Below are 15,065 nucleotides of genomic sequence, written 5' to 3'. Positions count from 1 at the left end.
TGCTTGGATGCATTTCTGAACTCTGTCTGTACCATCCTTACTGCTTTTGATGGAAAAAGCTGGGCTATAAACCTGATGAGAACAGGCTTCCATGCAAGATGTTTAGTATTTCCTGCTTCCATTTGGGCCAGGAATATGGCACATCCAGCCCCTTTTGGCCCTGCAGCTTTCAGTCACGGGCTTGCCTGAAATTCAGAAAATCACAGCAGCAGAAAATGAATGGGGGAATAAAAGGAAGTTGATTTTTCTCCACTTTAATAAAGGCTAGATTAGGGTTTAGTTCTGGCTTTGGCTGCAACTTTGCTGGGGGATGGGCACAGGTAGAATATTTTTATTTTAATGAAATTGTTTCATCCATCTTTTAGACGGTTGCACTGGAGTGCAAGTCCATTTTTATGGTCCTGAGTAAAACAACCTGTGCTGCTTTTTAAAAGCTGCACCTTCTGGGAAAATTAGGGCTGGCTGTAAAACCCCGACTCTATTGTATTCAAGCAAATTGGGAGCACAAGAAGAGAAAGAAGAACAGAAAGAGCGAGAGAGGGGGGCTTTCCCAAAGGTATGCTGCCACAGTGAGTCGTGCTACTCCTTGATGTCACACATAGGGGTTTCACTATGCCTAATACCTCATCATTTTTCTAACTGATAATCAAACTGTTAAATAGTCAAACACCAAGCCACATTGAACTTGATGCTAAAACTGCCGTTCTACTGCCTTTTGGGGGCTTGCTTCTTCAGCTGTTATTTTTTAAAAAGTATTTCCCAATAGTACTGTAATCAGTTGATCATTGTTGCTGGTTCTCCTCTCTCCATTACAAAGGTTTCTGAATTTATGAATGAAAGGCTATGTTTTCTCAACCAAATCCTCCACTCCTCGATCTGTTAGTAAACTAATGTTAATTTACAAGATGTAACTGAAACCTCAGGCTCCGCCAGCTGGATGCTTAGAGGAGTCCAAGCTGGCTAGGTAAAGAAACACCTTTTTCACATGCCCCCAGCCTAGGTCCTGTGTTGCCCCACAAGTTTCTATCAGTACAAAGGCTGACATTGTCTACAAGGAGCAACTCAGATTGCGGCCCCTTCCAGCTGTGTTGCCCCTGACCCCAATCCTGCCCCGGGCTGCCCATGCTCTGCCCTCCCCACATGCACGGAGACTTCAGCTGCAGCCTGCTGCCTGCCAGTGTTGAGTCTGGTCTTGAGGGTGGCCTTGGATGCATTTTAAAAGGCAGCACAGATGCTCTGCAGGGATAACATGGAATGATTATTTTAGGGCAGATTTTCCCCTAAAAAAAAATAATAGTTCTACATGCACTCAGTTTGATCTTCACACAAAGGATTTATATAAGAACTCACTTCTCTCTGTCGGTTACAAAAAAAAGAGCATGCTGGCGGGATTTAGGGAAGTGTGCAGGCTAGAGGATAGCGGCAGACAAAAGGGAGTTTTTCTTCTAAGAACATCTGCACAGCTGGAGGTCTGGCAGCGCCGTGGTTAGAAAGCCTAGGTGTTGCCTGGCCAAGGCAAGGGACAAAGTTTATTTGGCACCCTCCTGACACAAATTTGGCCAGTGGTTTTCAGAGCAGTCCCCAGCCTTTCCCCTGCCGTGTGTACACGCAGATGTATACACGTTATTTTGCCGTCAAATGCCTGTTTTGGGGAACCTGTCACCCTGGAGGTAAACTGTACAGAAAGGATCTGTAAGGGTGGAGGAGGAAACTGTGACTCCTTTACATGCTAAAGCAGATGTAAAACAGACATTGCTGCAGTGGCTCTAGACCAGCACAAACCCACCATCCCAACACCTAGATGCCCTGCAAAAATGTGCCTTATAGCTCAGGGTGGAGAGACTTACCAACAGGTAAGTCTGCTAGAGAAACAGCCCTGGCAGCCGGCAAGGACCCCGCAGGATTGGAAAGATGCTCTCTTTTGGCACCTGCACCTCCAAGTCTTTCTAAGGTCAGGTCACCACCTATGAGTGTAGCACCGGCTAACTCTGCCAAATTTGCTTTGTGGACTGAAGGAAACGTCCGCATGAGTTTGAAGGTGCTCAGATATTTGTCTTTCTTGGGCTGGCCCCTTTCAGCCACCTCTGCCCTCCCAGGGGAGCGAGTCCCAAATCCAAAGACAGAGCCTAACAATACAACCTGTGTGCTTGCCTTCAATATAGCATGATGCCTAAAACTGAATATAAGCAGGGATAAGGCTTTAGATCTTCCTCAAATCTCCTCAGTGTAACTTTGAGGTTGTCAGACAGTACTGAAGCGAGAGATCTGGAGTAGGAGAATTAGTGAACACAGAAGTCATGATATTTACTCAGTTTATGCATTTTCCCTCTTTTTTTCATAAAACCTGCATAACTGGCGTGTAATTGTTTTGCTAAGTGAGCCTTGAAAGCAAAAGTCTTGATAGCTGTCACATATCTTCTTTGTAGTACAGTGTGTTGTCCTTAGAAGCTAATCAGTAGAACTTGCTCAGAAGAACTTAATCAGCAGAACTGAGCACATTGTCAGTGCTTAACAAATAATAAATTATAATAATAACAGCTGTTTCTTTTGACACAACCTATCAAACTTTTGCTTTACTTCCAGGAGTGTCTCACTTGCCTCTAGTTAGGATTTAAAACCTGCTACCTCTCTGCTTACTATGGTTGAGAGGACTGGAGATACGACCTAACAGGGTGGAAGTATTGGTTGAAATGAAATTTTGACAAACGGCAGAAAAAGAATCCCGAGAAAGTTCTTAGGCTGTTCCTTTTCACTCACTGGTGTTGCTTATAAGACTTAAAAGTTGAATTAAAGGATAGATTTGATCGGCTCAGTTGTTAAAATGTAAAACATTATGCTTACAAGTTAATAGAATTACATTTGAATTTCCTGATAGCCTCTTTTTAAAAAGACAGACTCATTAGGCTTTCCTTACAGAAAGGTGAATGTATCCAGAAGCACATCTATTATTATTAATTATTTTTATTATAAGGAGCTTGGATTGCTCAGAGAGTTGTTAACACATCTGGGGCTATCGCTTCCTTGTCACCATTGTTATTTGGCCAGGGCTGGGAGTTGCTGACAATAATTTCATTTTCTGATTGTTTGGTAGTTTATATGCAATTAGTTGGTGGGTTTTATTCACTTTTAACAAGATGTATATCCACATTTTAAAGAAAACCACCAGGGCAGCTCTAAGCTGCCGCTGTCTAACTGTCACAGGCTTAAATGGAACCATGTCGATTTATCCCAGTTGAGGATCTGACCAATGACCACACCTGGCATTAATTAGCAGATGAGTTATCAGATGCCACGGAGATGCCCTGGGTTGAGTGACAACAGACATGCTCAGCCGCCGTGGCCAGCGGAGCTGTGGCAGTTCGGCACAGTGCCTGATGTTGGCAGGTGGAAAGTACAGGTCACCCCTGACAGAAGCACGGTGGTGGCTTCTGCCACCGGTCCCCATGCAGAAGGAGCCCCAGAGCTTGGGGCAGTTGGTGGTATTAAAACACAAACAACATGAGGCATCTAGGATGGGGAAAGGTGGGGAGGAAAGAGGGGGAGGATGCTCCAGCGCTGAACTGACTCATCCTTGGTACTGGGTATGCACGAGAGATTGAGCTGCTAGTATGACGTGAAAGCCACTGGCAAGGGTATTGGGGCTGTGTCTTTCTGGGGTTATGTGTGCACTGTCTGAGCTGACACCGTAATGCCAGCTGCAAACGTGTTACAGAAGGGTGGGGGACACACCTCTAAAAAGAGGGGATCCTAAAAAGCAGTAGCATTTCACAGTGGCAGCTACGGACACCTGCAGCGCTAATTATAGCTGTGAACTAGGGGTTTGGACCATGACCAGGGAAGTGTCTTGAGCAGGTCATGTGGGTGAATGAAGAGCAGGAACGTGACAAATTTGAAAGGCTGCATGTTTACCAGGAGAAAGGAAGAACATACCATCGTCCGTTTGCCTTTATCTGGGTGGAGTGTGGGCTAAAACCAAGCCAATAACATGTGCAGATACTCTTTGCTCAATAACAGCCACTCTGTCTCCTTTCTCATTCCCACCTGCCACGATGGGATGGTGGAAAGGAAGAAGCTGCCTAGTTAAAGCTGTGGGACCTTTGTAAAGGTTTCTGGTCTCTCAACATTCGCAGGACAAACCCAGACCTCATGTAGCTCAGGGAGTAATCTTTTCAGCCTTCACCAGCTACTGACACAGTTTCAAAATTGGCCCAAATTAACTGACCCATATTTTTTGATGCACTGGGAAAAATTTTCTTTTCACTGTGACATCTTTTTGTTGCAACTCAGAAAAGGAAAACACCAGGAGAGTGAGAGTTAAATAGAACTGGTAATGCAGAGGTCTTTAAGCTGGTCCCAAGCCTCTGACACAGCTGATGGGAAGAGGCGGAATATCTGAGAAAGGTGCAACAGTAACCACCACCCACAAATCCTCTGTCACCTTTTCCGCACAGTTTTCCCACCATTTTAAACAAGATATGAAAAGATGTTTAGGCATCTATTTGCTGTGACAAATCTGGGTCCTTTTCTGAATAGTCATCTCTGGGCCCAGAGCCACAAAAGGAGATGACTGAGACTCGTGTGGTATATAGGTGTCCATGTCTAGAATCCCAATCCACACACCCCCTAAGTTCATCACCCACATTTTTGCTAATAAAGATCTCAAGATATCTAAAATCCTTCTTCTGCTTGTGCTTCTTGGCCAGGCAGTCACCAGCTCAGCTGAGCTGAACTTCTCAGCAGCTAATCCTGATTAGTTTCCTCAAACTATGCATTGCTTTGCCCACGTCTCTTCAAAGAGCGACCTGGCAAAGCATGTGTAACACATGATCAGGTCTGAGCAGTACACAAAGTACAGCAGCTGCCTTCACTGTCATTCAAAGTAAATACCTTTGAAGTCCACCTGAGCTCCAGGGGGTTCAAGCCCTTATCTCTTATCTGCAAAGAGAGCAGGAACCCTAGCCAGGAAACTACAAGCTAAATATTCATGGGGGAAGATATTTTCCATACTTCCTGCAGAAGTGGTGCTGATACGCCTAAGGTTCTCTGGGAGGAGTTTAACGCAATAAGGTGGAGAATAAGATACCTTCTCCAGCCCTCCTTTGCTGAATTAGCTTGCTCTACACTTAGCTGCTTTGGATTGGCGCAAGATAGAGGATCTTGTCTGGTATACTCATTGCTGCGTAAGGTGTTTCTAAAATATTGGCTTCCCAGCCTAATGAAAATACAGTGATTTTTCAGAAAAATCGGTAGAAAATATCCTCAAAGGATATACAGACGTGATGATTATTGGAGTTTTAATTAAAATAGCAGGTAAAATAAGTATTATGGTGTGTTATTATTTCTAAGATAACAACAGAATAAAGGTGCTCATTTCTTTCTTGAGTGCAATTTTCTAAATGAAAAAGTAAACATTAATATCTTCAGAGATCTTACTGATCTTGTACGATAATTTAGAAAAATATCTCTATTAGGGATAGTTATATATGCTTTTTGTTAGAAATGCAATCACAGGACAGGCACATAGCTGCAATCTGTAGACAGATTAAGTAAATTAAATCACTCAATGTCTTTTTTCAATAGCTCTAAAGTTAAAAGTAATTTGCAAAGAAAATACTCAGTTTCAATTGGTTTGTAATATCTGTTAATGATCTTTGGAAAAATTTCTGATAACATGCGGGAATTCCCTCAGGGACAGGGTTGTGAATAAGTGGATTTTTTAAGTTTGAGATGTCATTAGCTAGTGATTTCTTTGAAGTAAAAAGCTGTTGCAGAATAAATTGCAGAGGTATACAAGTGAACAGGACAATCGTTTTTATGAATAATATACATTTTTTCCACTGTACTTTCTGTCCCCCAAAGAAATAATTTACAATCTAGGTTGCCATTACAAACATCCTGGAATCACAACTGCACGTGCTTTTTGTGCTTACTTTATGTGTGTGCTCTGTCTTTATATGAAAGTACAGATTGCTGGTGTAAAACTGCTAGTGTGAGGAGCTGATCTGCTCCTTTTAATTTCTTATTTTCCTTTTCTTTTTTTTTTTTTCACCAAGTAGATAACTTTTGCAATCCAGAAGGCTGAAACAACTTCACATAACTGAAATGACTCCAGCACAGCTATTCCCTAGAAGACATCCTCCCTGGTTTCTTGTGGAACCTGTAAGATGACTGAAGTTGTAGGCAAGTACGATAATGGAAAAAAGGGCCTCTATTCTCTTGATACCTTGCTAGCATGAACATCTTTCTAACAGTTCAGAGATGAACCAGATATCTGTCATGCATCACCACAGTAAGGTAACATTTCTCAGGACAAATGAGATCTCCTGGACTCTGCTCCCATCTGAGGATATCTGAAGTAGAAAAGAGTGCCAGAGGCACCAGAGGTTACACCTGCCCATGCAGAACGCTGTCCTGCTTCTGAGGTTCAGCTGTACGTTTCAGCCATGGGCAGTCGAGGATGGGCCTTATGTCTCCGTAGGGTCCTGTGGGTGTGTGTGGGTTAATAGCCAGGGACTGGGGACACTCTGAAGGGGTGCTGGTCCGGGTGATGGGGTACTAGGACCCCAGGGTGTGCTGTCATATAGATCAAAAGATTAAGGCTAGTTCTAGCCATTGAGCCTTTGGTTTTCTCATCTTCCTCCAAACCTCTTATGACCAAGACCATATTGATCTTGGTCTGCTTTTTCCTGATCTGCAGACAGGGGTGTAAGGCACACCATGCTAGCATGAATACGACTACTGCCTCCAGAGTTCCCATGCAGGGCTGGAGGAGAAACAGCCACCAGTTTGAAAAGCTTCCTATTCTTTCCTGATTCTCTGAAGGCCCAGCATAGGAGTCCATGCCTACCCTGATAATCCACCAGTAGATCAGACAGCCCCTCACTTCCCATATGCAGATGTTCAATGATGCTCTGCAGTTATTCTGAGAGGAGTAGGACCCCTTCCTGGCTGCTCCTTAGCAGTCACTGGCACTCGTCAATCCTAAAATGCCTTGACTTTGGCAGAGGCCAATACCAGACAATATGGAAGGAGACTCTCCCTCCTGACTGCTCATTTAAGAGTGTAGCAGTTTACCATGGACAGAGATGACTTCCTGACCCTGTCTATTGACTGGCATACGTCAAGAACCACTGGGAAGATTAGACATTATTACCTAATGCCAGCTAGGAAAACTCCTACAGATTTTTTTTAAGTCTAGGAGCAAACATTATTATCATCTAATCTGATTTTCTGCATAATACATGCTACTAAATTTAACCCAATCTGAACTTTGTGTGAAGATTTGCTTTTATGACTAAAAATGCCTCCTCATTTACAAATATGATGCTGTTTCTCTCAGTACTCTTTGTGCAGCAGCAAGTTCCATTAATTAACTGTACATTGTTTGGAAAAGCAATACCTCTTATCCATTTGAAATTTGATACCTCTTCGTTTCACCTTGCAGGATAGGAAAGTTTTTTTTTTTCCTTTGCCGCTAATTAGGTTGGAGGATCATGAGGGTGAAATGTTATTTATATTATAGTCATGCTTAAGTAGAGCTCTGATGAAGCCTGGGGATCCCATCAGACAAAGTGAGGGAGACTGTGCGAGTCCTTTGGGGCTGAGACTAACTGAATAGACAAATGACACATTTTCGAGGGAGCCGAGTGATTTCACTGGAAAGATTGCCAGGCAAGTCAATGGATTTGTACCTCTGAATCACCTATGCTTTTCTGAAAAACTCACCCAAAGTTTCAAAGAAAGATAAGGAAAAATGAAATTTCTAAACCTGAGACCAAAAAATGAGTTTGGGATGTAGTCAGCAAAGGAAAAAAGGTGTTGCTAATATTTAGCTCTGTGTCCTGTTCATTGTCCGTAGGTCACATTGGCCTCCAGTGGCTGAAAGTCCTCTAAGAGAACAGGGTACACTGAGGAAAATATCTGCAATGTCGGCTTCATACAAGGGCCCAAAGCCTTCCGGAAGAACTGCTAGGATCCAAGGACATCTTCTAGATTATCCCAGGCAGCAGCGCTTGTTCCAAGTTTATGGAGAGGGTTCATGTATGATTTGCATTCCTGTGAGGGTGAATCTTCCCTGAGAGACAAGCTGGTGCTTGTGTTCTTTATCTCTTCTCAAGAAATTTCCCATCCTTTTGACTTTTATCATTTTTATTGCCATTCTCTGGACTTGTTCTATTTCTACTTTCTTTTTTCAGGGATGAGGTGACCAAATTTGAAGACAGTATTCAAAGTGAGGATGTGCCACTGATTTATATAATGGCATTATAATATTTTCCATATTATTCTCTCAAACTCTTTTCTTCGTACAAACCCCATAAGATTCTTTTTAATTCTTTGAACTACAGTGCCTTTTAACATCTGTAGTTTACTCTGATCAGATTTTGACAAAGGAATAAAAGGCTCCATTTTTCACATAGAATTTTATTTATTGTTTGAACTTTAGAGAAGAAACTGGTTAACTTACAATTTAAAATTCTTGGCAATGTAGACCATCGGGCAAGGATTTCATTATCAGCCCTTCTATACCTTCTGTAGAAATGTGTGAGGCTGAAAGTTGGTGTACAAGGTCTTGGCTCAATAGAATTGTCCTTTGCTTTATAAACACAGCCAAAGACTTAATTTGGACCTGCCAGCATCCTCAAAGATGTCGGAAATGTTGTTCACCTGTACCTCCTTCCTGATGAAACGTGCTGGGGCTATGCCTTTACATGCCATTAAACCAGGACCACGCACACGTGCAAGCGGTACCTGAGTTGTGCAGTCTCCTGTTTACTGCACTGCACACCTCCACGCCAGGTTGAGGGAAGACCCCTTTGAAAATGAGGTGCTTGATGACTGCAGGGGGTGAGGATCTCGCTCTCGTGTCACAGCTGGGTGTTATGCCTTCATCAGAGATTTAGAAAAAGCTCAGGGAAAACAGTTACATCTGTTCTATTGCCTAAGACACTTCCTGCAGCTACTGCCTTTCCTTAGAGTTACCAATGGCAGTGCTGACCCTGCCTGACCCTACTTATCTTGTAAAAGCTGACAAGATCACAGCCTGAAGCAGTACAGCCACAGGCTCAATACTGGCTACCAAAATGTCTGTTTACTATTTTCAAGAAATGCTGCTCTAAAGATTTACAATACCAGCTGCCAGATATACGGACACACAGCTAGATATACGGACCAATACAGAGCCCTGACTCCTGAGCATTCAGCCCCACTTACACAGAAATTTGTGCCTCTCAAGGGGCCAAGACTGAGCTGCCACAAAATAGTAGTTCCCTACCTGCAAGTAAGCTGGAATTTAAGCATCATAAGATTATATACACCCAGATATTGGGTAAAAGTATTTGAAAACCGCAGTCTTGAGTTCCAAATCCATTGTTAGTGTCTTTCATAAGTTGTGTTACTGCTTTAGCAATAGCAAGAGCTCTGCCATTTCTGTGTAATATATTTTTCTTTTAGTTTAGTACAGAGAATTATCTTAATTCTTCCGTGACCAAAGCAGTTTTTCATCAGAAGTTATTTTTAGATGAACTGTAAGTTTCTTCCCTAGGAAACATTTTAGCTCCACTGTATGAAAGCAAATGCCCATATTCTCAGATAGCTCTAAGGATAAACACAGGTTTAAATATTCAAGAAATATTAAGGGACTGATCTGGTTTAGTTGTATGTACATTCATACACAATATACATTAATATTTCTTGCAGAGTGGTGGTTTTTTTTTTTCTTTTCTTTTTAGAACAGCAAAGACATGGAAAAGACATTGAGGTCCTATTGCTCCTGTCGGAAAATTCTGCTGACCACAGCATGAGTTGGACTGGGCCCAGAGAAACCAAATACACGCAAGTAACAATGAGTTGACCATACAAGCAAGGAAAATCACAGATAACAGGTGCACACAATTAGCAATGTACCTTTTAGGTCATCCAGTACAGCTCCCTGACACCGTGAGATTGTTTCCTATGGCATATTTTTGGTTTTGTGTGCCTAGATTAAATGTCCTAAGTGATGCCATGTCCCTAGGGAGAGACTGTGCTGCCTAGAGTATCTTGTTGTCAGAAGAATTTTTTCCTGTCTTAACATCATCACATTTCTCCCAGATATGTCCCTTTGCAAACCTCCCTCTTTTCCTTCATTGATGCTATTTTCCTTCAGTATCTTTTAACTAGCTTAATGTTGTGTTTAGATAGCATTAAGCCAACCCATAGCTATTTAGCTCATTTGATCTTCCCTGACAAATCAGTCCTTTCAGTCTCCTGGTTATTCTTCCTTTCCTCTTGTCACACTCCTGCCTGCCAGTATCTTTCCTGGCTATGAGGTTTTAAAGATGTGATGCATTTCTCTGAACTAATGACAGATCTGGTATAGAGCTGAACACCCTCAGTGTCTTCTCACTGAAAAACTGTTCTGATGTGCCCAGGGGAAAGCTGCCAGACCTCAGGAGAGACGGGCAGGTAGAGTGTCCTGCTCAAACCTCTTCCTTGGTGCCACTTCTTCTATTGGCCAGCAAAAATCTATTAAAACAGTTAACCTAGTAGTTCAAAAAATAAAGACATGTAATTATGGATTTATTTTATTTCTCACACAATGTTAGGAGATAGAGTAGCACAGATAAAAAGATCTTTGTTGCTGCTGTTGAGATTTTCTAACCCTTGGTCATGGATATGACAGTCTAACATTATGGAAGACATAATCTTCCATAACTACATCTGAGCATTAGGAGGGTACATTGTAGAAAGTAATTATATACATAGTCACAAACCTAGCTGTTGACTTCAGGCAATAAATTCTGATCAACAAACAACACTCCTTTAGTGCTAAATGAGATCTTCGTTGTAATTGAATGTCTTTACCTTTGTGTTCTGTTGGATTGGAGGAATATAATTTTAATCTGCTCTCTTTAAATTTTCATTAAGGAACGTTTCAGCTACCTGCATCATCTGATGATGTTTAATGATATCAGCTAGCTCGGTCTTCTGTGCACGAGCAGGGGCTTCTTTAAATTGGCCAACTGTATGGAATATTGTTTTCAGGTTTAACGTACTTGGAATCAACCTTTTAAAATAATGGCACCTCTAAAGACAGTTTATATACATAGTGCACATATATACATGCATGAATTTATATGTGCATATGTGTGTGTATGCATATATAGATGCTTAAGTGCACACATATGTACAGAAACACTGATCCTATTCACCTTCTTGAAACCATTTCAGCTAGTATTAACATAAATGTGCTGTTAAATTGGCAGTGTTATACATTTTTGTTGGAGTTTACTTCTGTAACATAAAATCAGAAAGATAAGCTGTGAAACTCATGCAGCTGATGACATAATGCTAGGATCTTGTGATGCTGAATCTCATATTTCTAGGAGTGTGGGATGGATGTTCCTTGCTGAAATAATTATACTGCCTATTGCAATACATGTTTCCTTGTTTTCATGTGGGCACTGAGATGTCCAAACCATTAAACATATATGGTATAATGAGCCCTGTGTTCTTTATTTATTCTAAAGAAGACATTAACTTTCTGTGGTTGTTTTATTGTATAATAAAGCCAACTACTCTAAGAATCTGTGATGAACATAGCAATAATCTGTGACAATATGCATATTTGCATTTAATAATGATGGCCAAATGTACGTATGTGCATATAAATATGTATATATGTATACACACACAGAGAAAGACATATACACAAATTAAAAGGAACCAATTAGAACGTGGCATAAATAGATTCAAAGCTTACCTGTTATGGCTATGTGAAGGGATAATTTGAGCTACAAAGACATGCAAGAAAGCATAGCTCAATACACTCCATTGGCTCGTTCCCATTATGCTCAACAGCGACAGGCTGTATGCTAAGACGGGGTACCAGCAGACATTCGTAATGACAGCTGGTTCAAAACAGAGCTTTCAAAATAGTGCAACACCCCTTACTTCCTTCCAAATCTTGGAGTTTGCCAGCACTTAACTGAGGCTGGTTCTTAAGGTCAGATGTTCAGATAAAAGTTATTTGGAAAGAATCTGGTTCTTTATGTTTGAACTGTATATATATTCAACATATGAGCTCTTTGTTGCCCATGAATTTGCATTTGAGCTCTCACATGGATTATGCTTGGCTACTACCTGCAAACCTAATGGATGTTTCTCTCTGGTACCATGCCCTGTTTGCCTGAGATTGTCTTCTGTTGACTTCTCCACTTTCTTGTGGGCTACGTAAACTGAGATCCAGACAGTAGCCGTTTCTTTTTCCTGGGACCAAAAAGAAAAAAAAAAATCCCTCAGCCTCTCTGTTGAGAAATGAAGGAAAAGTAGCTTCCCTTTAACATCACCCACATCACACCTACTATGCTCAGTGAACTAGGAACACAGCAAAAAAAAAACCCTTCAGCTGTCCTGTGTGACTTTTCCTCATGGATGCGTATAGAATCTGGAAATAAACACGTTCTTCCTTTGGAAGGAAATGCAAACAGGGTTTATCTATTTGCATTTGAACTCAGTGAAAAATAACCAGGCACAGAAATCAAGCTTGATGATGAGACATGAATATAAGTAAAGCTAAATTTCACTAAGCTAAACTCAGGTGAATTGTGCCACGTTGTTATAATTATTACACAGAACATACTAATTAATTGTTATGCTGTGCTGGTGAACTAGTTAAGTATTACATATGGGGCAAGTAGAGGAGCTTACCCTGGGATGCTATTGACTTTGCTGAGAAGCCAGTGTGTGGGGAGTATGCCATGAACAACCTTGAGAAAATGAAGCTAGTGAACTGATTTGGTCCTAGAAATGACTTTTCAGGGTGGTTAGAAAAATATTTTAAATCTATGATAAATTTTAGTTGTACCATTGGACTACTAAGTGTGTGCAGTGTGTACAAAAGCAGTTTTTCATTTATCGTTTTCACCTGGGGACCCTAAGCGCTAAGTGTTAGACCATCAGAGGAATTCAGCCAGCTAAAAGTGCTGCTGTTTGGGGATCCTCAGAACTGCCTGGACACTTTCCTCCAAATTAAATCAAGGAAACCTGGGCATCAGGGCGCTTCAGAAAAGCATTGACCAGGTGCCTACCAGTGTCTTGGGGAGCTGTACTGATTTCTGGAGTATTGACCCTGCTTCAGCTGGAGGTGCCTCTGGGGAGATGCTGAGGGGAACAGAATGAGTCTGCATTCATTTCTGGAGGAGGTATGGCTCTCTTGCAAACCAGAGGCTTGTGCAGGGCTGCTTCCCTGCAGCAGGCTTGCTTGGATTACTGACATCCGTCCTGTTAGCTCCAACATGGTACGTGTGAGCAGTGTTGGCCACGCACTCTGGCTGACGATGCTCCTCTTTGCCATCAGCCTTCCCTCCTGGATCAGGGCCGCTACCGATTGCTGAGGGGTGGCCAGGAGCAGTTCCCCCTGGTGAACCTCTTTTGTGCTTTTATCTCCCTCTTCTTGGCAGTAGGCTGCCACTGGCTCCCAGCCACGGCCCTCTCGCCCTCCCCAGTGCCCAGCTTGCATGCTCAGCCAGTGCCTACATCTCTTCCAGCAGCTGGCCCTACTTTTCCTCCACAGCTGGCTGCTGCCCCCTACTGTGGTAATTATTATTTATTATGGGTATTCCGTGTACATTATGTGTCCAGAGTCCAGTACTGTCTGAATCACTACCAGGGTCCCACTGTGTGGGCAGAAGCACGCAGCGATGCACAGTTGTTCAACATCGATACTCACACAACTCTCATGCAGAGAGAGACTGAGGGGAAAGGAGTGAAGGTGGTTGTTGGCACCTATTAGCACTATCTGATGTGACACGTACTCTCTGTCCTGTGTTACATGACTCCAGCAACAGCTGAGTGCAGAATGGCTTTTTCTCCACCTTGCTATCAATAGCAGGTCTCCCGCTATTCCTGCTATCTAGCAGGAAACACCTGAGGTGTTTTCCAAGAGTCATGGTTGCTGCTCAGTCACAGTTTAACTCCCTGTTGCTGTGAATGCAGATATTGCGTGGTTTTCCGATGCTGTCAAGAAGTAATGCTCTTAGACCACAGCATGGTTATGTGGGACATCATTTTCTTTCTTATTTCTCTCCCCCACCGTCTTCTCTGGGATTCTCTGCTCACGCCAGTTCCTTTGTGCATGCGTCCTTCTCCTTGCACTTCATCCTTCCTCCTCACCCTGCCTCCCTGAACACACCATCCTTCCTTAGTTAAAAACAGAGGAGATGTAACTCCCACAACTTAATGCACAGGCAAAAGCACCTGGAGGAAGAAGAAGTTTCTGTACATTTGGAAAAATACAGAATCCTAAATATATTTCACACATATATGTACATGTGTGAGAGGCAGGTTCTCAGCTGTGGTAGCTAGGGTTAGCTCTGTTCAAGATGATGGAGCAATGCTGCTCCATGGCAGCTGAGGATCTGTCCCAGTATGTAAATATCTATTTTTACAAGTCCTCCTACAGTTTGCTTTAAAAAAAAATCTTTCTTTTTAGATACTGAAAGCATACAAGCAGTCAGAAATGTCCCACTTTCTATATATTGTCTAATTCCTACCTCTGACTTCCTTTGAAAGCTCTCAAAATCTAATGAATTCAAAAGAGACAGAATGAATTAAAACTGAAGTAACATTGCCTTCGGCGCACTAGGCCTGCAGGAACTGAAAAAAACAGGAGAAAGGGTACGAAGCCATGTAAATCCAGATAATTTAAAATGTTTGATTGTAAGCAGGCTCACCAAACCCAGCAAAATTCCCACTGTCTTATTACTCGTAATCTTCTGCCCTTTCAGCTAGCTGCAGCAGGTTAATGTCAAGAGCAAATACTCACGAAATGCAATCTCTACATCAGAGCACTTTCTGCCATGAATCACTTTTAAAATTGTTTTGAGTTTACATTTAATTGCTTCCTTTGCATGCTATGTGTACACATGCACTCCTCCCACCCCGCCCATATTTTGTAAGTAACTATCATATAGGCTGGAGCTATAGTCTTTGGATATGGAGTATTCAAACCTCAGAGCTCAAGGAGTTTGAATTCAGGAACTGATTTGTCCTCTTTTAAGATGGGAACCAGATGTGTGACTTGGATC

General features: G+C 42.2%; 1 long non-coding RNA gene across 3 annotated transcripts in view; it reads left to right on the top strand.

The window, feature by feature from the left end:
* The window catches only part of LOC135310659 (uncharacterized), a 30,705-nt gene extending 19,225 nt beyond the window's left edge, over positions 1-11,480 (top strand). For all 3 annotated transcript variants that reach the window (XR_010370759.1, XR_010370755.1, XR_010370756.1), the window contains exon 3: positions 6,057-11,480. This is a non-coding gene — a long non-coding RNA (uncharacterized LOC135310659). The remainder of the gene's footprint in view (positions 1-6,056) is intronic.
* Positions 11,481-15,065: the final 3,585 nt, after the last annotated feature.

The sequence above is a fragment of the Phalacrocorax carbo genome, chromosome 1 (genome assembly GCF_963921805.1).
Source record: "Phalacrocorax carbo chromosome 1, bPhaCar2.1, whole genome shotgun sequence".
Lineage (NCBI taxonomy): Eukaryota > Metazoa > Chordata > Aves > Suliformes > Phalacrocoracidae > Phalacrocorax > Phalacrocorax carbo.
This window is presented reverse-complemented; position numbering and strand designations above follow the sequence as displayed.